General features: G+C 33.9%; 1 long non-coding RNA gene across 2 annotated transcripts in view; it reads right to left on the bottom strand.

The window, feature by feature from the left end:
• The window catches only part of LOC149542904 (uncharacterized), a 29,483-nt gene extending 6,749 nt beyond the window's left edge, over positions 1 to 22,734 (bottom strand). Inside the window, exons 1-3 of one of the 2 annotated variants that reach the window (XR_016355556.1) lie at positions 22,667 to 22,734; positions 10,622 to 10,702; positions 9,453 to 9,495 (exon numbers count right to left, since the gene is read on the bottom strand). This is a non-coding gene — a long non-coding RNA (uncharacterized LOC149542904). Of the gene's footprint in view, positions 1 to 9,452; positions 9,496 to 10,621; positions 11,323 to 22,666 lie in introns of those variants that run through there. The other variant, XR_016355555.1, reaches the window with a different exon arrangement.
• Positions 22,735 to 27,258: the final 4,524 nt, after the last annotated feature.

Genomic DNA, 27,258 nt, shown 5'->3' with positions numbered 1-27,258 from the left:
TTGCTTTGATAGAAGCTGAATTTGCAGAAAAGCTTGTAATGTAATGTTTAAGTGGGGGCATGTTACTTGCATTTTGATATTCGGGATTTGGATATTTTGACAATATTCGAGACTTAGAAGGACAATAGCTTATTGTATTTATTGATTTTGACATTTACAATAGTGTTCTGCATCTATGATATGTACTATGAACCTAATATTGTGAATGGAATGATCGAACACATAAGGATGCAGCTTTATGACATGATAGAATTAGATTATGATATGATGATTACGATGATTTATGACTTAATATGATATGCAGGTAAATGTTGATTTGTTTTCAATTGCTTTGATAGAAGCTGAATTTGCAGAAAAGCTTGTAATGTAATGTTTAAGTGGGGGCATGTTACTTGCATTTTGATATTTGGGATTTGGATATTTTGACAGTATTCGAGACTTAGAAGGACAATGGCTTATTGTATCTATTGATTTTGACATTTACAGTAGTGTTCTGCATCTATGATATGTACTATGAACCTAATATTGTGAATGGAATGATCGAACACATAAGGATGCAGCTTTATGACATGATAGAATTAGATTATGATATGATGATTACGATGATTTATGACTTAATATGATATGCAGGTAAATGTTGATTTGATTATGATGGTTTATGATTTAATGTGATATGCAGATAAATGTTAACTTGATAATGATGATTTATGATTTAATGTGATATGCAGATAAATGTTGATTCGATTACGATGGTTTATGATATGCAGATCTTGATGTTTTGACATTTTGAATGATTTATTTGAAATGATTAGGAAAGGAAATTTAATTGAATTATGTTAATAAGATTATGTAACATTTGAAAATATATGCATTTATGATATATATTTATATGACCTCCTTGGACTATTGATGATCGAGTTTAATGTGCAGGAAGGGGGAACCATGGAAATTTTGGGAGAAAACAAAATCGAAACCTATGTGAATATAGTTTAACCAAGACGAATCTTTGGAAGATTCAAAAGCCTCATTGTGAAAATATTTTGCTTCATAAATGTAAGTTTGCTTGTATGTGGAAATGTTGAATCATAAGAGTACATTAGGGTAATGCCATGGTGATGTGGAATGAGCTTTTATGTGTCACTTGACACTTGTGAATTTTGTGTACAATGACATGTCATCTAGGGTTTTGGTCAAGGTGACATTTTACCCTAAAACTAATCACCTTGCTAATAAGTAAGTAAAACCACTTGACAAAGGGTAGGGTGGGTCACAATCAAAGGAAATTCGAATTTGGATTTGACTAGGGTTTTGAGGGGTCTATAGGTGGTCCCAAAGTGCCTTTTTTGTGAAAATGAGCCACCCATATGATAGTATAACATGTTAGGACCCTAATTTTGATCATGATGTTGACTAGACAGCCTAGGGGTCCCTTTACCCATGCATTCTCCCACCGATTCGAAATTTGAGTTGTCACATGTGTTCTCTTCCATGTTTCCCACTAAGTCAAATATAGCAAATTTAGAGGAGACAAGTTTGTAAGAGGGAGTGGCTTAGTATCTTTCCTAAAAAAGTTAGTGAGAAGGCCTTATTAGAGTCTTGGACAAACTAGTGGGGTGTTCACCCACTCTCTAAGTTTAGAGACAGTTAGGCTTTGGAGGGAGATTAAGGGAGCTCTACAACAACTATCATTGCCTTTAGCTTGGACCAAGGTTGGTGATGCAAAACCATGTTCTTTCTTTTAGCATAGCATAATGAATCTGCAAGTATGGAGTAATTGTTTTGTGGGATCATGTATTGTATAGTGAATCTTGGTATTGTAGATTTTAACATTGCGTTGTGATGGTGAGAATGTGTATTGTGTTCATGTAATTTTCTTGGTTTTTCCTTCTTGATCCTTTTGGTTTTGATTTGAATGTCAAGTGTTGTTATGGGTGTGAGGGCTTCACTCACCCTTTGGGAAGGGAAGAGAAGTCCAGGGTGAAGGGCATAGTTGGGCTTGAAATGTAGTTGAGAACCTTGGACTTACTTTGAGGGTGATAAGGGAAATGATGGCGTAGAAAGGAAGATTATAGAGTATGGCTATTCAAGGATGCTATAGTTAATGGTAGTATGTTGGAGGATATTTGTGAAAGCCCTGAAAGGGCATGAAATTGTTGATTTGTGAAAGCCTCGAAAGGGCATGAAAATTATTTATTGCAAATATGTGATGATGTGGCAAGTCTCCTTCTTGAAAGCACACCTTCACCCTATGATGGTTCCAATGGTGAATCAAATGTGCAAGCCATGGGAGGGATTGTTTGTGTTATGTGATATGTTTCATGTATTGGCAAGTGGTGCATGTGTATCTCGTTTGGGTCTTGTTTCCCCTGCTCGGTGGGTGGCTTCAAAGAAGCCTAGGATGGGAGGTGAGCTTCCTTGGTTCCTAGTTTGTGTGTGTATGCAGGTTTTGTGAAGATGGATGTCTTGAAGATATTAGGGTTTCACCCTCGACAAAGTTGAAAAAAAATTCAAGTGTGTAAAGAGAGACCAATGTTCCATGTCATTTTAAGTGTGTTGTGATATCAAGTCTCCATTGTTATTTCATTTGTAATGTAAAAAGGGATTGGTTTATCACTAGTTATTGTTTGAAAATTGTGGAAGGAAAGATTGAGAAATTGCATATATCTTACTTGCAAGGAAATATTCATTGTAAGTTTCACATTGTGTATCTTTATGTAATATGGAGAAGTTAAGTGATGAGACATTCCTTTTATGTAGGTCTATAAATCAATTGTTAAAAACATTTCATGAGTTGTTGTAAATCCTTATTGATATGATTGGTTCAATTTGAAAACATAGGTGATTGAAAAGTAAGATCATGTATCATGTTTTAGGTACAATGAAAGGGAAGTGTTATATTTGATAGTTTATTTCAAAGCCATGGAGAATGATTCATTTGTTTTTAAGTTCCATTAGATCCTTAGATGTGATACATACTTTAGTAATAATAAACTTGCAAAGTAAAATTAGTAGAGTAGTCAAATCAGAACATTGGCAACTCATCAATATATGATCACCAAGAAAAAAAAAGAGGAGAAATGTATCAAACTTAGGGAGAAAACTTCCTGTAGATTCACTTTTATTCTCTGGAAAATGTATGGGGAAGGAAATTAATTCCTTCCCAAGATTACAGACGAATAAAATATAAGAGAATATACTTGATGCTCCTAATAGGAACCTAAAGATATAGGGGTTATAATATAAATTGACTAACACTAGGACTCCTAAGTCTTTTACAATGTCACAAGACTTCTGAATGAGACATCTATACATATGTACTAATCAAAGTGTAGTACAAAAAAAATAAAGTAAAATAAATAGTAAAAGTAAATTAAACACACTAATAAACAAATAGAGAAACCCCAAAAAAACGAGCCCTAGACAAAACTTGTTCCCCCCCCAACTTAACTAGGCGCTCATCTTCCTAGGAGTGAATAAAGTTTATAAAGGGTCAAATATATATATATATATTAAAAAAGCAACAAATCTCCCAAGTCTAAGCGCCTTCATTCATATTGGCACATGTGACAAGTTTTAAAAAGGGGACTACTCACTGACATGAAGTCAAGACCGCTCGCCAAGGTTTCTCCTACTTGGAATAAGACTTAAAAAAAGGACTACCTTGGATTTAGTGGTTAAAAAGGATGTCCCTTGTTTTGAAAATGTCTACACTTCCTTCTAAGCGTGTATGCATAGGGATCATAACCTAACATAAGTCAGAGATACTCCCTAGTCGACTTTACCTTTGGGGAAGAGTAAAAAGGTGACACCTCGTTCCTAGTGCAAGAGATGGAAATGGTTCCTTGGGGTAGCCGTTAGGGGGTCAAGAAAGAAAAGGGATATCATGTCAATGAGGTTAGGCACCTAGTTAAGGTAATAAGGTCTTCTTTGTTTTAGTGTTAATGTTTAGGGTCAGTTGTAAAATGACATGTGTTAGCGGTTAGAGGAGTATTTGACATGTCTTATGCTTGGAAAAAGGGTAAAGTCTTAGGTGGCTCAAGGGAAGTGGGAAGGTTAGTTAAAAGATTTTAGGATTATGCTAATTTTTTTATGGAGGGTGTTAATAATATTTTTGAATTAATTTAGTAGTAGTTAGTAGTAAATTGTTTTTATTTTTATGTTATATGTCAAGAGTGTATTTTAAATTAAATGGGATCCTTTATTAATGTTTAGGGGCAAGATCATATGTGGTAGTGAGTAGATGGGAAGGTTAGAAAGTTAAGGAATAGGTGATTAAATTAAGAAGTTAATAGATCGGGTTAAGGGAGATAGATTGGTGAATAGATAAGATAATTTTAGACTACGGTAAAAACAGGTTTTGAAGGGACCCCGAAACCCTTTCACATCCTCAAAAAAGGAAAAAACAAGCTATCCATCAGGAAAGAGTCCTTATAACTACTAGAAGCAGTACCAAAATCAGGTTTTACAGGGACCTAAAACCAATAACAAAGTCCAAATAAAGTACCTAGGTTTTACAAGGACTTGGAACCATCAGTACAGTTTAAAAACTAAAAGCCAGAAAACAGGACCAAACATAGGAACCAGAAGTAACAACCAGCAAACAGGACCTGAATAGGAACCCAACCAGAAAAGAAGACCTAGGAAACTATTGCAGTTCCGTAATCATCTTAATTGCCTCCTTGCCAATCTTAGCCGTGTCTTGGATGGAGTTAGCAGTCGAAGAAGCAGCAACAATCAAAGCTTTCTTCCTCGAACTTTGTCTTGTCCTCTTGCTAGGGCCCTTCGAAGATATGGTTCCTTCATTTGCTCTTTTGCCCAATGTCGTCACAACTGCACAGATGCTTGAGGTTACCTACTCCCATTTTGTTCCACTTTCCTTGATGAGCATTCTAAGATTTTGCTCATAATCCTTAAGTTTTTTTGGGATATCTCCCATTTGCACCTCCATGTGTTGAATAATAGCCCGGTCAGCCTCCTGGTTATGTTGCAAGGTTTCCACTTTCTTCTTCAGCCCCATTATTTCATTATAAATCTAGGAGTCGACCTAAAGGAAAGAGTCGGCTTTTTGTTTGGCAGAGTGAAGGAAGGAGGAATGGGTAAATTATTTAGTGATTGGTAGAAATTATATTTGGCGCCTGTTTTGAAGGAGGAATGGGTAAGTTATTTAGTGATCTATTTAAATTATGTTTTATGGTGCAAGAGTAGTGATAGTTAGTAATTAGGGGATAGGTAATTAAATTATGATGGGAACCATATGTAGTTAAGAAAAAAAGTGGAAAGTTGTTATTAGGGATGTTTGGAACTAGGGAATAGCCATGTCTTAAGTTGTTGGGGAGAAGGTTACCTAGGTGTTATAACATATAGTTAAAATGGTGGGGTGGTTAGTAAGACAATTTTTGTGGGGATGTATTAGATGATGAAAGAAACTAAATTGTAGTTAGATTATAATTAAAAATTCATGATAAATTTATTAATAATTAAAAAGGTAGTAATGTTTTAAATTAGTATAAATAATTAATAATTGATGTGTTAATATATATATATATATATATCATTTCAATATATGTTAAGTCATGATAATTAATCTCTTCGCAAACTATGACCAATAAACGTAACACAGTATAAGTAATGTGTAATAAGATTTATAGGTAAAGGTACAATATGACATTGGAAGTAATATGTTAGTTAGGACGTGGGAAAAGAAAATATTAATTAATAGGTAAATCAATTTTGCTGATATATAATGATGCATAACATGAAATTATAATTCCTAGATTTAGGCAGTCATCCAATTAGGAAGTCACGTAGAAAGAAGTTGAGTAAAGTTAGGGTTTGCATGTTGATTATTTTTATGTTATATGTCAAGAGTGTATTTTAAATTAAATGGGATCCTTTATTAATGTTTAGGGGCAAGATCATATGTGGTAGTGAGTAGATGGGAAGGTTAGAAAGTTAAGGAAAAGGTGATTAAATTAGGAAGTTAATAGATCGGGTGAAGGGAGTTAAATTGGTGATTAGATAAGATAGTTATTCATCGGTAGAAATTATATTTGGTGCCTATTTTGAAGGAGGAATGGGTAAGTTATTTAGTGATCTATTTAAATTATGTTTTATGGTGCAAGAGTAGTGATAGTAATTAGGGGATAGGTAATTAAATTATGATGGGAACCATATGTAGTTAAGAAAAAAAGTGGGAAGTTGTTATTAGGGATGTTTGGAACTAGGGATTAGCCACGTCTTAGGTTGTTGGGGAGAAGGTTACCTAGGTGCTATAACATATAGTTAAAATGGTGGGGTGGTTAGTAAGACAATTTTTGTGGGGATGTATTAGATGATGAACGAAACTAAATTGTAGTTAGATTATAATTAAAAATTTATGATAAATTTATTAATAATTAAGATTGTAGTTAGATATATAATTAAAACTTGTAATAAAATTTAGTAATAATTAAAAAGGTAGTAATGTTTAAAATTAGTATAAATAATTAATAATTGTTGTGTTAATTAATATATATATCATTTCAATATATGTATGTTGTTAAGTCATGATAATTAATCTCTTCGCAAACTATGACCAATAAACGTAACACACTATAAGTAATGTGTAATATGATTTATAGGTAAAGGTACAATATGACATTGGAAGTAATATGTTAGTTAGGACACAGGAAAAGAAAATATTAATTAATAGGTAAATCAATTTTGATGATACATAATGATGCATAACATGAAATTATAATTCCTAGATTTAGGTGGTCATCCAATCAAGAAGTCACGTAGAAAGAAGTTGAGTAAAATTAGAGTTTGCATGTTGATTATTTTTATGTTATATGTCAAGAGTGTATTTTAAATTAAATGGGATCCTTTATTAATGTTTAGGGGCAAGATCATATGTGGTAGTGAGTAGATGGGAAGGTTAGAAAGTTAAGGAATAGGTGATTAAACTAGAAAGTTAATAGATTGGGTTAAGGGAGTTAGATTGGTGATTAGATAAGATAGTTATTCATTGGTAGAAATTATATTTGGCGCTTGTTTTGAAGGAGGAATGGGTAAGTTATTTAGTGATCTATTTAAATTATGTTTTATGGTGCAAGAGTAGTGATAGTAATTAGGGGATAGGTAATTAAATTATGATGGGAACCATATGTAGTTAAGAAAAAAAGTGGAAAGTTGTTATGGGATGTTTGGAACTAGGGATTAGCCACATCTTAGGTTGTTGGGGAGAAGGTTACCTAGGTGTTATAACATATAGTTAAAATGGTGGGGTGGTTAGTAAGACAATTTTTGTGGGGATGTATTAGATGATGAAAGAAACTAAATTGTAGTTAGATTATAATTAAAAATTCATGATAAATTTATTAATAATTAAGATTGTAGTTAGATATATAATTAAAACTTGTAATAAAATTTAGTAATAATTAAAAAGGTAGTAATGTTTAAAATTAGTATAAATAATTAATAATTGTTGTGTTAATTAATATATATATATATATATATATCATTTCAATATATGTATGTTGTTAAGTCATGATAATTAATCTCTTCTAAACTATGACCAATAAACGTAACACACTATAGGTAATGTGTAATATGATTTATAGGTAAAGGTACAATATGACATTGGAAGTAATATGTTAGTTAGGACGCGGGAAAAGAAAATTTTAATTAATAGGTAAATCAAATTTGATGATACATAATAATGCATAACATGAAACTATAATTCCTAGATTTAGGCAGCCATCCAATTAGGAAGTCACACAAAAAGAAGTTGAGTAAAGTTAGGGTTTGCATGTTGATTAATATCAATGAAGCTAGCGGAGTATTCCTCATCAGTAAGCAAAGCTTATTAGGGGCATGTATGCCTAGTTAGTTTTGGTGTTAGGATTATTGAAAAATTAATCATTGATTAAGGATCGGTGAATGGTCATACAAATAGTAGTTTGGAAAATAAATAATTAATGATTAATACTACATATTTAATAAGGAATAGTCATTATGGGATAATTGACATATATATATAAATTGATGTATTATGTAAGTTTCATTAGAGGTTTTGAACTATTCTGATTAACTTGTTAGTGATTTATAAGATGAACGTAAACATATTATATGGCACTCAACAAGAACAAGTAACAAGTATTATTGAATTTTTATATACTGGACCCTATGTAGTACGATGTAAATATATATATGAATATGTAAGGGAGACACATCCTCATGTAACAAATACTAAAACTATATGTCCAACTTAAGATAAATCCACCCAATTTTACATAACCTATGAATTGAGTGAATCCCCAAAAGTGTATGTTTCATAAGACCTCCTAGAGAGTAGGTCCAAGTTAAATAAGGCGAGATAGACATTAACTATTGAGCATATTTTATAACTCGTATTTGAGTAAAAAGAGTACCTAGGGGTTGGTATTATAAATGTTTAGGATAAATGTTCACCTGATATACTCCATTTCCTTCGATAGATCATTTGTCACTATAACTTATACTTTCATAATTGTAGCATACCCCGAACTTGTAATTAGAGATAATCGAGTTAATAATGAATAATCCTTTATGAGAACTTCTAAGTTATGTAACAAAAAAAAAAAAAAAATAGTTGTGTTTTGCCCTATAATTTTGGGCACGACAAAATTAAAGAGGTCAGATTACCTTTTATAAAAAACTAGAGCTGGAAGTTCGTCCAACCATCAAATGATCCTATGAAGACGGATTTGGATATGACACTCTCTTCGAAGGCTATTGTGACGAAATTTTAGGTGTCATTACATGAAGATTATTCGAGTCTTGTAATGAGCTACCTAATTTTTCAAATGTTATATCACCGCTTCTACAATGATTCCTAATTGGATTTATTTGTTATGTGAAACACAAGCCCAAAATAATTAAGGTTAATATTGCACCAAGCTTCTTCTGTATGACCCAGCCATCTAAGAAATTCCCGTGCTCCCATTGCTTGTATTAGGTAATAACAATAAGCACAAATAATATTTATTCATACAAGTAACATATCAACTTGATGAATTTCTTGATAATAGGACTATTAGTAATGTAGAACTATGCATAGAACATGGTGACAACGGAGAATTTTAAGATGGAACTAAGATCTTCAATGCCCTATGCATAGAATATGGTGATCCAGAACTAAGAATTTTTTGCATCTCTTTAATGCAAGCGAAGTAAGAACTTCATTGCCCAGTGGTGAACTGGTGAAAATCAACCAATGCTACATATGTAAATTTAAGGCTACAAAAAATTGTGACCTTTATAGAGGATTTCACAGCTTTTCCATATGCTTTACATTTTGACACAAAGTTGCCGAATATAAGAAATATACTAATTGCAGAAAATATACTAACATGAGATTGACTTTCAGGTATAACAAAGTCAAATAAAATATATCATCACAAAATGCAATTTAGTAGGAGTTAATTCCATACCTACTACAGATAATGTCTGCCAAAGCTGTCAGTCATCCTTGCACTGTAAGCAACAACATGGAGGAGAAAAAGATTGTATCATTTAATTTTTTTGTATTCATTAGGATTTTTAAAAAATTAATAAGTCTTAGAGAGGAGAAATTTTCACAAAATGTTCTATCACAGCTATTTGAGGGCCTTGAAATCAAGGGTATATGTCTCTGATCAGATAAATCACTTTCCTAGCCAAGAGAAATAACAGTTTAATATCCCATAAAAGCAACATATGGTGAAGTAGTGTATGCATAGGGACACTAGAGCCCATGACTGCTGTAACATGATGGGGGTGAACTTGGCTCTTGTAAGTATATCATAGAAAACTTTGAAGGAAGAGTCTTCTTGGATGTGTTATGTATGCCTAGGGTATAAGAGAGAGTGACACATAATTAGCTGATTCCCAATGTGCATGTTGTTATCCTTGAAATGCATATGAGGTCTCTAGAGTGATTTTAAGAAATGGAAGCTGCTAATTTCCAAATGAAATAGAGTAACAGTGTGATTCTCAAATTGAATTGCACAAAGTAAACTACCAAATTCCACATGAATTAGACAACGGAATATAATCAATGAGTATGAAAAAATATTAGAACCATGATGAATATGTAGTTAAGTTAAGATCAATAACTTCTTTCATTTCATTTGGGCAGTGGTTGCATTTTACACTACAATCAGAACTAATAAGATAATATCAGAGCTCCCATTGGCTAGACGTAGACCATTATCTAAAGATTAATTCAATTTAATTTAAAAATAGGATGCAAGCAATCGTATTGGCTGGTAGATAGATGAATGTCTAGAAGAAACAACATAAATAACCTTATGTTGATCCAAATGAATACCATGCAAACAAATTTAAGTTCTGTGAAATATCAAACTATTGGGTGGTATCATGGCACTAGGATTTTAATTTTTTGTAAACCTACACCACAAAATGGGCTTACATTAATCATTAATAATAGAAAAAGGCTTCAAAATCAAGTTACAAAGGGTAAAATTATTTTAAATCTCCACAATCTAAAAAAATTCTATGTAGAACACTATGCACAAGAATGAACAGCATTGTAGGACAGACACTATGCCAAAGCATACACTATTAGAAATAACGTGAGTATTAAATTAAGTTAGCATACCTAGTGAATAAGCTCTCTGATTTGTGGTGCTTAAAAACAAATTCTAGGCAGTTGTTGAAGGATTTGCATACATCAAAGATCCTGGCCGACATAGAACACATCAAACTAACACATTTTAACAAGAATGTCATAATTTGTGAACAAGTGGTAACAGAAAAAAATGTATGCCAAGCTTGCAGTGGAAATTCTCTTATTTCACTTGCATTAAAGAGATATGATGAGCATAGAACATGGTAATCTAGTTGATAAAAGAAAGAAAAAACATAATAGTTTTAGAACATCCAAAAGGCAACCTGTGCAAAAAGAAGCTTCTCTTCACAGTGAAACCTGCACAATGTTGACAAGGAACAAATCTAGAATGCCTAATATAAAACAAAAAATCAAACACAATACATTAACCTCTACAATAATATTGGCATCTAAGGTTTGAAAATATACTAAGCTCACCCTATTTTAGGTGTTCTAACAAATCCCCATGTAATAAATTCCAGAGTTTGTCATAGAGCCCATTCATTTGGCCAGAGTCCATCATCTCAAACATAATATAATATAAGCATTCAACTGAGGTATACGGAAACCAGAAGGCACACATTTTTGGCACTTGACAATATCAGCTAGTCTCTACACAATACACCCATAATAGGACAAAAATATTTTGTTCAAACTACGTTGTATGTAGAGAAAAATGTTTTCCCTAAGGTGAAATAAGCTATTAACAGATCAAGGTAATAAATTCTTATAAATATTGGGCTCTTTGCAACAATTAATTCAAGACACCATTGAATCCAAATCACGCCTATCTTTAAAAAAAGGAATAAGAGTTTCCACGATGTGAACAATTAGCTGAGCCAAACCAAAAGAGTAAGCGGTATAGAAGCTCCCACAAAAGAAAAGATGTAAAAAAATAAAATTTCAGTCACAATTTTTTCTGCACCTCCATTTATAGTGACATTTTGTCTACTTGGGTAGCGAGTTACAGGAACTTAGCTTTTTATGCACCAAAAAACTCATTTAAATATGTCTTGAGTGACAGAAATTCATGGAAGATGCATAATATTTTCAGAAAAACTTCAGACTATACAATTTATTTAATGCCTTCAGAACCACAATCATGTTGAAACTACAGAGCAGCAACCAAAAAGGAATAAAATAGGAACAAAAATAAGTAGATCTGAATGCTGAATAGAACAGAGGATACTCTGTTTTAAAAGCTAATAAAATACAGAACTATTATTGCAGCTTTTGGTGATCAAGAAAAGGTATTACAATACTCTTTATTTATTACATAATATATGCAAAAGAAGAAAAAACTGCTGGAGAAACCTACAAAGGCAAAACAAATAGATGGCTGCTTCTTACAATAGTTTAAACATTAAAACTACTCCAAAAACTATTTCTTATTTTATGGAGACTAAAAAATCCTATGATGGTGATGGAATCATGATGGAAGACTGATTTCTAAACTAGAGAAAAACTCCTCATATCAGTGCATCAATCATTCAATCCTAAACTATTTGAAAACTGAAATCATGGTGAGTGTGCAGTGGAACTGAAGTTCTGATTTCATGCGGATTCCTTCAGGCACAACATCAATCTTCAAATCAAAGAGTAAAAATACATAGTATGTCAACAATGTCAATATCTAAAGCTTGTGAATTGAACCATTTCTTGTCTAAACTGAAAATACATCAAGAAAAAATTGTATATAACTCCAAATAATAACAGTTTTTCCACTTGGGCAGCGAACACAAAGTTGCACAAGCTCATGAGCATCATTAAAATGGGATTTTTAGGCACTAAGAACATTTTAAAAATTAAAAACTATAGCTTCTATATAACCTTAGAATATTTCATTTTCATATAGAGAGTTGTCACATGAGTTTCTTCTTTGTTTTATCACTAGCCATAAAAATCTCTGACTTGCCAACAAATTTTTCATATAGATTTTTTGGACATTAATTAATCATATATTTATTTTTTCCGAACAAGAAAAGGATTGCAAATAACCAATTAAGAATATCATTCATCATCCAAAATTCTGAGGTTTAAACATTGATAAAATCTTATTTTATTATATTAATTATTCTCGTTATGAAGTTATAATAATCAAAGAAGCGGGGCTTGTTTTCCTCTTATTTAGTGCATTGTGATTACTATAACTTCTTATGGGACAACTATATTCCCTCTAACTGATTTAATTTCAATGTTGAACTCCATAATAATAAAGACAAACTATATTAATAGTTTGACACAACTGTGATATTGTGTTGATTGAGCACCTTTGTAATGAACCAAGAAAGAAAAGACTCACCCATTCAACTACATTCAAGCCTTGGGAAATAAATGATAGATATGTTGGCTATTTCTCGTAGAGAAACTCTAGGAGAACAACTCCAGAACCATATACTTCAGATTTTTCTATCACTCACCTGCTTTGAAGGTATTCTATTATTTCACACATAGAGGAACCAAGGTATATTAGAATCTCCTAAGATTATTGTGAATCATTACTCATGAAAGATAGGTGTTGTGAATAAATAATAGTGTTGAATTACTTAAACCCTACATAAGTAAGAGAATTCATACTTGGAGCCAAGCATCCAAAAGTGCCTGCTACTATACTGGTCACATGGGATTCATTATCTTCCTCTGAGTTTCACAAGACAAAAATATGATACATGTAAATCCTCAACTACATCTAGTATTATATTGCTCAACTTAACATTGTGAAATATATTATGAAGAGAAACAATCGTGATGCAGATACGTAAAACCTCAAGCCACTCCAATTGATATCTTAAATAAGGCATTCGACTATACATATCTCCTCCTTATTTAGCCATACTTTGTATATCCTTAGATATGGAGAGGGATAAATTTGGAAATGTCACTGATAAATCTAGATCCCCATATAAATTTTAGGAAGATTCTTGTGGGTTTTCCCGTGAATCCTCATTCACAAAGAAGCTTGTAATCTGAAAAAGAAGAGGAAACAAAACAAAATTGGTACTTTATAAAGTAAAATCTTTAGGAATCTCGATTAAGTTATGGAAAAGAGAGATTTATACATTTTGAGCACGTGCTCACATATCAAACAGGCTTGATCGAAGTTTTGGGTGGCCACTTGTGTTGGAGTTCTAGTTGTAACAAGATTTCTAGTTATCCCTCTCCAATCACCCTTCCCAAGCTTTTCTAGTTCAGCCAAAAAGCTCCTCCTCACTCCATGGCACCCCTGTAAAAAACACCCAGAAATTCTTGGAACTTTTTTATTCCTCCCATTGAAAATAAAGGTCCTAGAAGAGAAATTAAAATTGAGTGAAGAGATGATGAACATTCTTCTTTTTCTGGCAATAGTTGTTGTAAGATAATATTATGAACAAGTCTTGCCAACTTCAAAAGATAATTTAATCATTTTTGGCAATCATACTATCTAAAATTATCATTCAATCAAGATATGTAAGATAATATAATGAACAAGTCTCCTAACTTCAGAAGATAATAGTCATCTCTGTCAATCAGACTATTTATATCACAATTCAATCAACCTAACCTATCTCTGAGGAATTTATATTGTAAAGATATCAAAACCTCATATAATGATATATCTGTACAGTTAGAATAAAGGCTGCAAATTTTTAGCACAAAAACACCTAGGATTTAGAAGACAAGTACCTTTCATCAGACATATACCCTTCATCAGAAAAATACCCTTCATCTCCAGTTGCTCTAGATCCTGCTAAACCCAAATTATTGAATAAGGTCCCTTGTCCTAAAACTATTTCTCATCTGCATATTCCCATCCATTGTAGTGAACTTTACGCCAAACAATTTCACTATTCTAGAACATGTTATTGAATTGTTTCCATAATGCCTACGTAACATTCTGTGCTAGCAGTGTAGTGTTTAAACACAATGAGCGAATTGTTAGGTACAAATGGCCGTATGTGTGCTTCAAAATGGGGTTCGTACAATGGAGGGGCTATGTTGAAAGTAGATCGTACAGTGGAGAGGGGAGAGATGTCGCAGGGTAGTACGGATGAGTCTGTACAGTACAAGGTGAAGGTTGTACAACGACGGGAGGTGGGATGATGTACGGTGGTGGTAGGACGGTGATGAGAATGGTAATACGGTGGGCCAAGCTGGCCGTATGGTGGGGTTATGGCAGTGTGGTATAGAGGTATAGTTGCAACAATAATGAAGACCATACGATGACTATATGGAGGTCATATGGTGGGAATAAGAAGGGTCGTACGGTTGTGTGGGTGGGTTGTACGGTGAGCAATGTTCCAAATAAAAATTGTACTGATTGGTACGGAGGGAAAATGGTTTAGCCTGGTACCTTAAATTATTAACCCTGAATTTATCAAATAATGCCAAACAAGAATGGAGATTTGAACATGAATAACCTTCAATTAATATTTTTCAAGAGATGGCTGCTCAGATTTGCCAGATCTGAGCAAAGTATTACATGCAACAACGAAATAGGGTGAGGGTTAAGTCCCACTAAAACCACACAAGCCAAATAGGGAAGATCTTTCACTTCCGAAATGGCGAAGAAATCCATAACTCTAACAGGAATTCACAGTACAAAGAAATAATTAGAATTGCATACCTACAAGCTGTGCTTAAATACTCATCGGGAAACTTTCTGAGGGTGTACAAAGATAGCCAACGGAAACAAAACTAAAATGGGTCCGAGATATTTTAAATCAATCGGCCCATTAATAAAGGCTTGATTAATAAACTATTTTATAATGGGGATATTACAGCCTACAATGAGAACACTTCCTACTTAGAACTCCTTTGCCATTCAACCAAAATCAAAAATCAAAAAGTAAACCTTTGAACAAAAATAAAGCAGTCAGTCAACCAAGAACTCTACACCCAAGAGAAAGAATAGTTTGGATTATATATATGAAGGACTGTATAGCATTAGTATTAGAGCCATGTTTTCCTCTTGAAAGTTTCAGTCCCTTATAAACCACAAAGAAGAACTAAATGTATCCATGCTAATAAAGGAAATCTAGAAAAAAGTTGAAGTGGATAAGAGATAAATTTGGAACTACTGCTAATAAATCTAAATCCCCATAGAAATTTTGGGATGATTCTTGTGGGTTTCCCAGTGAATCCTCATGCACAGAGAAGCTTGCAAAATGAAAAAAAATTGAGGAAAAAAAATAAAAATTGACACTTTACAGAGCAAAATCTTTTGGAATCTCTCAATTAAATCATGGAAATGACAAATTTATACAGTTTAAGCATTTGGGAACATATCAAAGAGGCTTGATTGACATTTTCTTCTTGGTAGACTGCTTTTCCTGAGATAATATTTCTGGGCATGGCTGGCCACTTGTTTTAGACTTCTAGTTCTGATAAAATTTCTGGAAATCCCTCTCGAATCACAGAGCACAAACCAATAGATACTTAACATTCCACTTGTCTACAATCCACTGTGACACTTTGATGATTGCATTACAAACACCAAGCTTTTAAGATGCAAAGATAAATCATGAAGATATTTTTTTTTATGGATGTGATATTTTAATGAGAGTACCCAGTCAAGTAGCCATAGACTATTGTTTCACCCAATATTCAAAGCTTGTACAAATGTCAAATTGAAAAAAATCGTATACTTCTTTAATTCACTTTAGGTTTTCTGAAACAAAAACATTGGCATGTGGAAAAAAATATTACATGTACAATAATAAAAGACTTGATTTTTCAAGAATGATCGAACTAAAATATTGTAGAGAGATGGTTATCTACCTCACTACTTCATCCTAAGAAATATAATTTGAAGTTTCTAATACTGTGGATAAGAAGAGTAGCAAAGGTCCCAACAGTGAATGAAAAACTAGGAGTAAAATATGCATTTTTATTTAACTAGACTGTTTCAAGCGCTACAAAATACAAATAGAAGCAAACATGCATAGATTTGTTGAAGATTTTATGCTTTGATTTTAAGCCTGTGCAAAAACCTACAAAAATTAGAACACATTCAAAGGGCCAAATTATGCGACAACCTGCACATAGCCAAATTATAAATGGTCATCAGTAAAACCTTGGAACTAATTTCATCAATAGCGAAAACCCCATTTTTGATAGCCTTGGATTTTGTGTAAGCTAGCAAATTATTTTTAAAAACACGATTTAAGAGCTTAAAATGCACAGAAGACTCAGAGATGCATATCTCTAAGTGCCCAACATCTACTACTCAATTGAAGAAAGTGGGATTTCTGTAAAGAAAAATAATGACTATTGGAAATCATGCATGCCCTAATCTCAATGGCAGAGTACCTAATAATCTGACCTGCGGCCATTGCAAAGCACTTACTGCCACTGCAAAGCACTTACTAAAGTCCCCATTGACGCCATTTATGTCATCTCTCCCTGGTAAAGCTAAGCAAAGCCTATTGAAAATCTATTTTTAGCAAGAACCTAGAAAATGGTGTTAAGGTTTCATTGAAAGCGTTGGCATTTGCATATTTAATCGGACTATATACATGATTGGCCTCTACAATTTTCAAATCGGCTTGTAGATGAAAAACAAAATTGTGTTCGGCTTAAATAAGAGTAGATCTTGTGATTTGAATTACAAGGGCACATAAGAAGGCGAAACCTTGAGGCTTCAACCATTCTTTTGTGAGGGAACGTGAGAACCAAAATAAACCTTATTATTTACATTCTTAAACATAAATGAATATTTTGAACCTGAATTGACAAGTGACTAGCTGGGAGGAGTCATTCCATCCCCTGTCCCTTTTCATAATACTTGTTGTGGGAAGTGCGCAGATGCAACAAAGCGAAGAATTCCAAGGCTAGGTTTTCAACTTTTCAATATCGGCCAGCTTATACCTTGGATGAAATTACTTTCCTGTCAACGAAAAATACAAAATAAAAGTTATTAAAGTAAATACAATTAAAATAAAAGAGTATATTAAGACGATAATTAATTTTCGTCTTTAAAATTTGTCTTAATAAGACTTGTCTTGTGGTAGTGGGTTTTTTATCGTGCATTAGATCATTATCAATGTCGTATTGTTCTTACATTGTAGATTCATTGTTGAGTTGTAGGTGACAGTCGAATATCATTGTTGGATTTTCGTTGCTATGTACCTCCTCTACAGCATCATCTATGCTACCCCATGTGGAGTCAATTTGTGCATTGAACATTTTTTCAATATTTTTTATTTGTAGTTTTCTTGGATTGAAGGCATCAACCCATGTGTTGTGTTCTGATAGCAAGGTTTGCTCATTTACTCAAAAAGGTACATAAAACATAAGTTTCTCTCGACAGTAGTTTTCATAGTATATGTGTGGGTTGTATTTAACAAAGCGTATAATTTGTGCTTTTCATCTTTTTTGGAAATTAGTTAATTTGTTGTAGTAGAATGCAGTGCACTCAACAAGTGATCAATTCTCTAATGTGCTTGGTCTTGATGTGTATTTTTCTATCACAGAAGCATACATGATGTCCTCAGAGTTGTCGTCTTCTTTAAGCTAATAGTTTTGGACTTTTAAGCATGATGACTCTAGTGTTTGATGGTGCAATGTTGATGAACATTGTTTTTCTTGATGATCTTCGCAATGCTAATGATAATGCAATTTGAACTGCTTGAAGGCTAGACATTTGCTAGTAGTTGAGTAGTGCATTTCCAAGTTTGCGTATGAATTGGTTTTTATTGTCATAAGTTGTTGTTTGCTTGCGCAATTGTTGAAATGGTAATGTCGTCGTTATATATTGCTTTGCCATATAAGAGCAACAGTAAGATGCAGCAATGTAGGCGTCCAATATAAATTGTGTATCAGTGTTTGCATACTATAGTGCTGGCATTTTCCTTGCAAATGCATTTGTCCAAATGTCAATTGGGTCTCTTTTTAGCAGTAAGACTCTTCTTCTTAATGTCACGCATAGCATTAGGATGTAATTGGTTTCGGTGAGGTGGAATTCATTGAGGAGCTGGTCAAATGTAACATTTGATGAGTACTGTTTATGCTCTAATTGTCTGAAGAGCTCTCTCGTTTTCTCTTTCATTCTTGTATCTGGTGTTAGTAAAGGCTCTATGATAGTTTTTTTTCTCATTGGAAGCATAGGAAAGTTGAAGCGACAAGTTGATGTCTCATATTTCTTGCAGCTTCTTGTGTGATGGTGTGTTTGTATTTTGGCAAGGTTCTCATCCAGCAAGCTAGAATTAGAAGATATATATTGGTCGACAAAGTTCTCGATTTCTTCATTTCTGCATTTTCCATATACTGGTGCATCTTGAATCCAAAGCATGAAGTCCACATGTTCATTTCCTCTATTTTGGAATTATGTGACAAAAAAGTAGTCCACCACTTTGCCAAACAACTCTGTATTTCTCACCATCATTCTACAAAATGCATTAAGTCAATGATTGAAGTAGCGAGTCCATAGCACTAGATTCTACCTTATTTGGTAGTCTAAATTTTTATCTTATATAGTTTCACTGTCTTTAGAGTTATGGTGAGCATAGATGTAGTCTAAAGCTTTGACTAGCAGCGTCCACAAATGTTCATTACTTGTTAGTGTGGCGAAGAATGTTGGAAACCCTAATTGCCTTATCATCACAAATATGTTTTTCCTTGTGTTGTCAAGGTAATTAGGAGATGTACGAATAGTTTTGAATGACCTAAAACCAATTGGTGTTCTTAATATTTGTTCAATGTTGGTAGGGGTTCGAACATCTTTTACTAGTAACTTTTTACCTTTTAGCTCAACTTTTCTTATGCATACCCATGCAATGGATGAGATTTGTTGAATTGTAAGCTCAATTGCTTTGAAGAAAATGTTTGTAATGTGTGTAGCAAAATCATTGTCCATATGCATAAGCTCCCATTTTGCTATTTTTTGGAATGAGAAATTTGCGAGCATATGATTTGGCCTTGGATAACCGTAAAAGAGTGTTGGGAAGTTCATTTCTTCTGAGTTTGGATCTTAGAATATTCTAAGAGGTCTGATACCTTCAGATGGAGCAATTTCAATTATAGTTGTGTCAAGATCTCTAATTGAGTTTGTGTTGTTGAACCAATGGATAAGGGATACTAATACTGGTTCTTTACTTAGGTCGTCATTGTCGTTACAATCCTTGATTTCCATACTATTGAGCACTTGCATTTCTTATTTTTTTCTCGTAGAATGGTCTCCCACTCCTCAATTATGACTATGTTCTCTCTAATGTACAGGGCTGTCATCGCTAGAGCTGATAATGCATTCATTATGCAAAAGGGTCATAAATTGCCTTGGGCATATGCATTTCCATACTCTAGTTTTCGCTTTAATCTTATTGCAATTGTTCTATTGTTGTCTACCTCTCAAAGCAATACTCGTATTTTATCAATATCTACAGACTACAGACACATTAATGATAGTTCTATTAAGACCACATTGTGACCTCTTGTAACCTAGTTGCCTTATTTATGCAAAGGCGATTCGCAATGACACAAGCCTTTCCTTTAGTGAGGCTAGTGTACGCATGAATCAATGTGTTTCTTTCTTTCTATTCTCCGAGGCACAACAAACGAAGGGACTTTGCCAAATATAGCAGATTTGAAGCATTGGATACATACCAATTGTCCAATTTCAATTCTCTTTCGTTGATGTGCTATTAGAAGAGAGTTGAAAGCATGAAGAAATGTTTTGTAAATTATTTGTGTGTTTGTACGGAAGTGCAACATTTCACAAATGGTGCACGAGTGTATTGGTGTGTTATTTATAATGTGTTCATACGTTTTGATTGATTTTGAGATTTGTCTGTGTGCTGACAAGTGTTCACATTTTCGTTTTTGAGATTGATGCAAATGCATGTTTAAGTTGGTATGTCTTGGACAATTGTGAGGGTTTTGTTGGTTTTGGTTTTGTTCAACGACAACTTGATTTCTATTGTTGTGTATCACAATTTTTATTGAATGCAATGAACGCCTGGTTTTAGCATGAGATTATTGTGTTGCTCTTGAGGTTGTTTCTGATACAGTAATATGTGTTGTTGTTGTTGAGCGTAATCAAAGTGCCTCACTTTGTCTTGAAGAACATGGTGATTGCTCTTTTTGGTTTCTGTCAATTTTTGGTGCATTTTGATTATCACGTATTATTTGTTTCACACATCGTAGATAATTTGGAATTGGTACATGGTGTAATGTTCTTCTTGTGAGCTGCATATTTTGAGATGTGCTCAATGATGTGGCCTATAGTGATGTGGATGGTTTAGTTTGAATGCCACTACATTCTAATGACGTGGATTGCTATAGCTATTATGCAATCCCATTTGCAGTGGACTTGTGAGTGTAGAAGAAATCAATGTTATTAGTATTGTATATATTAGAATGACAACAGTTATATAAAGTAAGACAACCACAATAACTATTTTTTAAAAGAGCAAAGGCTCAAGAATGCTAATCTTCATTTGTTGCAACCATTGTGTAAATTGAATGTTACAAAGTAAAGATAAGTGGAAGCTATGATCTAGAGCTACACATACCTAAACAAGATAGTATTTTGTATAGAGTATTGTATTTACTTTTAACCTCCCCCCTAGAAAGGAAACACATACATAAATAAATTAGTTCGTAACTGTTACCGATTCTTACATTCGGAGAATAGAAAAAATGACATAATAGCTAAAGGTTAAGAATATTTCATATTATGTATTTCGCAATTGAGGACATAGGCTGTAGTGATCTTCTAAGGGAAGTAATCTTGGGAAGTGATCTTGTTTCTTCTGTAATATGCATTGCGCTTTACTTGAGAAAAGATTGCTTTCTCTATCTTCTGTCAGTCCTAATGCTGACCCACCCAAGTCTCTACCTGTCATTTGTATGCATAAAATCGTTGTCATGAAAACAGTTGAGTATTTTCTAAATAGATCACATATATACTGAATTTAGTGAAGTCAGTACGGTCATACAAGTACAGAAATCGTATTTTGCAAAAGAAAGTGAAATAGAAAGTATACTAATAATATCTGCAAAGTTTATCTAATGTACCCATGTCTTGCTGTCTGGAGAATGTCCCAAATTGCAGGTGACAGGAACTGAACAGGCCGTAGGGTTGTGGAGAGAGGCTTGATGGCTGTACAATTGTGTGAGAGCATGATGGTTGTACGGAGGACAGACTCAAAGCCATACAGTGTATGTTACTGCGTGTGCTATGGACTAAATGTTGGCCGTATGACTGGGTACCCGTATAGTGGAAGAAAGCTGTACGAGAATGTGGAGGGCCGTGTTGGACTAAGAAGTTTGTACGGTGAAATGGAGGAGCCATAGAAATAGTTGTATAGTATACTACCGCACAGTGATATTGCCTGGCAAGGGAGAGTTCGTATGGAAAGTTGTGAGTAGCAGGGAAGCCGTACGGAGGCTCAATGTAGCTGTACTATGAGATCATGAGATAGTGCGCTGACTCAAAATGGAAATTCAGAGCCGTACAAGAAGGGATGGAAGGGTGAGGAAGTCAGTACGAAACGATAGGAGGACGCAGCATGGAATCACACAGATGGTGATTGAAATCACAATGTTGCACATACACACAATGCAAAATATTATTAAATCAATGGTAAACACAGTAGATTTGGAACACCAATGAATCCCCGTACAAGCATGGAAAAAACATTCACCAGTAGCTAAGTATTTGCAAATAATGAGAGCACTCCAATTTGCCAGATACACACTGAAAATGAACACCAACGGAATAGGGTGAGGGTTGAATCCCACCGAAACCGTGCAAGCCAAATAGGGAAGTCTTTCACTTTCGAAATGGCGAACAATGCTGAACTCCAGCAGGAATCCGCAGTACAGAGAGATCTAATCCAAAAACATGCCTACAAACTACCTACGAGCCGTGCTTAAATACCCGTCAGGAAAAGTTTTGTGAGGGTGTACAAAGTTAGCCGACGGTGACGCAAACTACGAAAACAAAATAAAAATGGGTCCAAGATAAATAAATTAATCAGCCCGTTACAAAGATTAAATTATTATTTATTTTATAACGGGGACATTATAGTATAAAGAGTAGTATGCAATGTGCTTTACCTCAAAGAACATCACTTTCTCTGCCTTATGTCAGTCCTAATGTTCAGTCTGTACCTGTCATTTGTATGCATAAATTCGTTGTCATGAAAACAGTTCAGTATTTTCCGAATAGATCACATATATAATGAATTCGGTTGAGTATGTATATTGTATGTACACAGATTTGATTGGGAGTCTAGATATGAAAGGTAAAGCTAATGTTCTTAGCAATGTATTTTTAAATTTAATTAGATGTACAAAATTGTTATTCAAAACTTTGTTAGCAGCATGCAATCATATTATAATGTGGAAAAAATAGATCACTTGTAGACATTTCAGCATAAATCAGAATGTGGTTTTTGTCCTGACCGTATGCTTTAAACTAAATACTAGTAAGTGCTAACACCAGAGTATAATAATTCAAAGTTACCTAAATTCAGTAGAATATGCAAATTAATTAATGAGTTTAAATAAAGGAGTGCTCTATTTTGAATATTTGAGCTTCATAAGAGAATGTAAAATAAAAACTTATCTTGATGAAGCTTTGCTGGCTGTGATTTCAGTAAGTTTTGACTGAAGATCCCTTATGCTTTAAATTAAATGTTGCTCTCGTTCAATATCTGAACAATTCAAAGCAGCCAATATTGAAAATTCCTTCAGATTTGAAAACAATAAAACAAACTTGCAAAGCGGCATAATTGTTTGCTGTAAACTACTACTATTTTTTTTCCATGCACCCTTAGTTGTTTTCCACGGGGCAGCTGGGAGTCAAACCTGGGACCTTCAAATAGCAGATCCGTTTCTGTACCAAGCGTTTAAGAAAACAACCGACCACCAAAAGCGCTTCAGATGCTTATGCAGCTTCAATTTTAGAAGAATAGGCACATAGCAAATCCTTTCCGATCAAAGTACTTTTAGTGTTAGAGGGTCTTCAATGTCTTCAAGCAAAGGAAGAGGCCACATATTGCAATGACTACAAATTTATTGTGAGAATAGATATTCAACATGAACAGAGGGACATGAACATGTTGAGGTAGATATGGCCACGAGACACAATGACGTCATCTTCAACTAGATAGTTGCGAGATTCTCCACATAGGGCATCAAAGTTTAGAGGAAATCATCTATATTGCCCATGGTACAAATTTCAATTATAAAAAAATGTGCAAAAATACCATCGCTTAAACTTATTTCTCATGAATGGATTGCTCTGAATCATTTCTTATTCACAAGAAACAAATACAACTATATCTTTGACTAGAAGGAAAGATAGCTACATACCTGATGTCATTCGCTTTAACTCCACAACTTTAACACCTATTATAGAGCAATGTGGAAACTGAAATACAATCCAGTATTTTTTAAACATGCATACAATGGCGTTGTTGATGCTTAAACCATCATATTTACTACACGCATTCTTACTCACCGACTTCCTCCTCCTTGAAACGTCATAAATGAGTATTAATCATGGACGTGTTTATGCCTCATTTATTAATCGTGGACAGCTGTTTATGCCTCATATTTATTAATCGCAGACATTTGTTTATGCCTCATTAATTCTCAAAAAATCACAAAAACCCTAGAAAAATAGGGCCTCGCCAATAGAAAACTTAGAATTCTCATTTGGTAAATAGACTTTTTAAATATTAGCACTCAAACTTTAGAATATGTGCATGCTTTGCCATAATAATTAAATAGAGGGGGGGCTAAAAGAAAACATTAGTTCGCTGCCTTTTTACAAAGGCAGTGACTAATAACATAAATAACATGTTTTGAAATTGACATATAAATAATATGAAATAATAAACAATAATTGACATATTCTGAAATTGAAATATAAATAATAATAATAATAGACATATAAATTATAATAATGTATTAAATAATAATTGGGCCATTTGCATGAACATCAAACCCAATTCTACAAAGAAAATAAAGTTATCATGCTTGAAGAATAGAGACGGAGGAGTAGTAAGTCTAATCAATCTATCTTTACGAAACTATAATGGTAACAAGTAGTTGATAATAGAATGACAACCTGTACACGTTGGCAAGTGTTTATCTATTTGGAGGATTGCATCTAAGAAATAAATCGGTACAGCCCATTGATTTTGACGTCAGCATGCACAAAGCGATTTAGAAGAAGGCGTGTTGGACTCAATGCAAGCAATCACTCAATTGTATCACCCTCGGTCTTTCCTAGATAGTTTGATTAAGTGGGACTAGCAACCGACACAAGCCTCATCGCATCTTGAAAGATATCGAGAGGAGACACAACCATTTTTTATGGTTAGTAGTGAACAAGGGGGACGACTAAGCCGGTTTGAAAGGACATGTCCCATAAAATATGATCCTTCACTTAAGAACGTAGGTATAAAGAATCTCTCTCATCATTCCTCGGGGGCATAGAGTGTTTATATATATACAAGATTGACATCAAACAAGGAAAACGATAATTCACTTCGGCAAAAATTACATATTGCTAAGTCTAGGTTTATACATTAGAACATATATATCTTTGTCTTATCTGGAACTACACTCTGGAAACGAAAATTTCTCTTTATGGTAACAGTGTTCCATGATCTCAACTGGAGGAAATACTAAGAACCAGATATCGATCATCACTCAGTTGTAAAGCAAATAAGGGAATCCGTTGCATGCATAGGTCTGAATCAAAAGCGTCTGAGATTGGGCTTGGATCCACTCGAAGTTTGCAGATCTAGATGTCCAAACTCATAGTTGAATCAATCTGCCCACTAAATTACAAGGATAGGCTCAAATCTACCACAATGCTAATCTTGAACTTCCTGTTGGTAGAGCAATGCCTTGTGCTGGCTAAGGATGTCAAATTGGCCAAAGGTTGTGGATTGTTAGTAGTTGATGCTTTTGTGAAATAGATTTCGAAGGGGCTTGGCATCATATCCTCAAAGGTATGGTACAAATTTGGTTGGGAAGCTCTTAATATCTGGGCGGAGGTTCACTATTGGCTCAATCTAATAGATCTGAGTGTGCACACCAAGTAGAGATTGCATGAATTGTTGATCTGAATACAGATCTGCTTGCGTGATTTGTTCGACAAGTGCATTCATTAGAGGTAAAATTGTTTGGAGACAAAAAGGTTGTGTGGATGAAAGTAGGAGTCAGTAAATGAAGTTTTAATGATCATTTGTCCTGAATCAACAAGTTTTGTGGGAATTGAGATGAAGTGTTTCCAATGAGTCAAGGGTGGAGGCACAAATCACGAGAGATCGTAGAGTTTGGTTATGTTATAACTCTATTTTTGGATTTTTTGTATGAGTAATGAAAAGCAGATGAAATTTCTGTTCTATGCTTAGCACTTCCAAATGTGTGATGGCCAATTCATATGAAAGTGGAATGGACAATAAAACCGAGGAATTGATTTTAGTGTACGTTCTCAAGCAGTACGATGAAGTTTTATGATCTTTGTACTCATTAGAGCTCTTCCTGTTTTTAATAAAATCTAAGGCTAAAAAATGATTCTGCTAAAGAGTATTTTTGTCAAACCTTTCAAAGGACATTGTTTTTGAGAAAACCCTTAAAATTCTCTAGTCGCTCTAGGATCTTAACATGCAAGTAAGAGACTCTAATAGCAAAAATTGAATGCAGAATTTGTGTTGTAAAGTAGCTGTGGAATGTACTATGAAATGTTTGAGGGGAACCTGTAAAATTCACTGGGATGATTATAACGATGCTCTACGTAAGCTATGGACTTGTCATGCAAAATACACAAAAGATGTAGAAATGGACAGCGTGGTCATTGATGTAAAGAAAGATGATCTTACTATTGCTTTTAGCTATACGCTTCCGGAAAGTCGTCTTAAAAAATATAAACAATATGATGTTTTTCAAGTTTCTGGATGCATGTTTAAAGCATTTGTGGGAAGAAATGGGTACATCTTTCTTAAAAAAATAAAAATAAAAATTGCGTTTGAAGATGTGGCACAAGAAACCTGTAATCTCATAGCTGGTCAAGTCACAGTGCTGTTAATGACAGAATGATAGCTCCTTCGTGTGATACTGGAGATCTTGCTTGTACAGTGCCTGAAAATAATAAAGAAACCCTCTTCAACATTTTCTCTTCCTTGGGCTGTTCTTCATCCTAGTGCAGGGCTTGATATGAGAAAGGACAAGAAGATAATGGCGCATGTCATAAATGAGAAAGTGAATTTAATCTTAATGATGAAAATGCCCACAAGAGTCCTAGATTGAGAACAGATTATATTGACATTAAACAGTTAATTACTTCTCAATATGACCATATAATAGAGACTCTAAGAAGAAGCAATCTGGAGTTGCATTCACTAGTGGAAGATTCATCGACCAATGCATTGAAAGTTGCTGATAATAGTGCAATGAGGGAAGAATGTTTTCCTAGCGCTGTCTATTTAGGTCAAAAAAACAAAAAACGAAAGAAAAAAAACAAAATTGGATTTTCAACTCGGGGTTTCTCTAAAAGATCAGGGAATGTCTTCAGCAAGAGCAATGCCAGGATTTGTTTTGGCTGCCTGATTGAAAACAAGAGTAGAAAAATTGAAATGGACTTTTCCAAGTGGGGAAGCTGGCCAGAGTAGTGCTTATAAATCTAAGAG

Source organism: Cupressus sempervirens, chromosome 8 (assembly GCF_028749045.1).
Source record: "Cupressus sempervirens isolate cs-2001-9-10 chromosome 8, ASM2874904v1, whole genome shotgun sequence".
Classification (NCBI taxonomy): Eukaryota; Viridiplantae; Streptophyta; class Pinopsida; order Cupressales; family Cupressaceae; genus Cupressus; species Cupressus sempervirens.
Note: the sequence above shows the minus strand (reverse complement) of the source record. Positions and strands in the feature narration are given on the sequence as shown.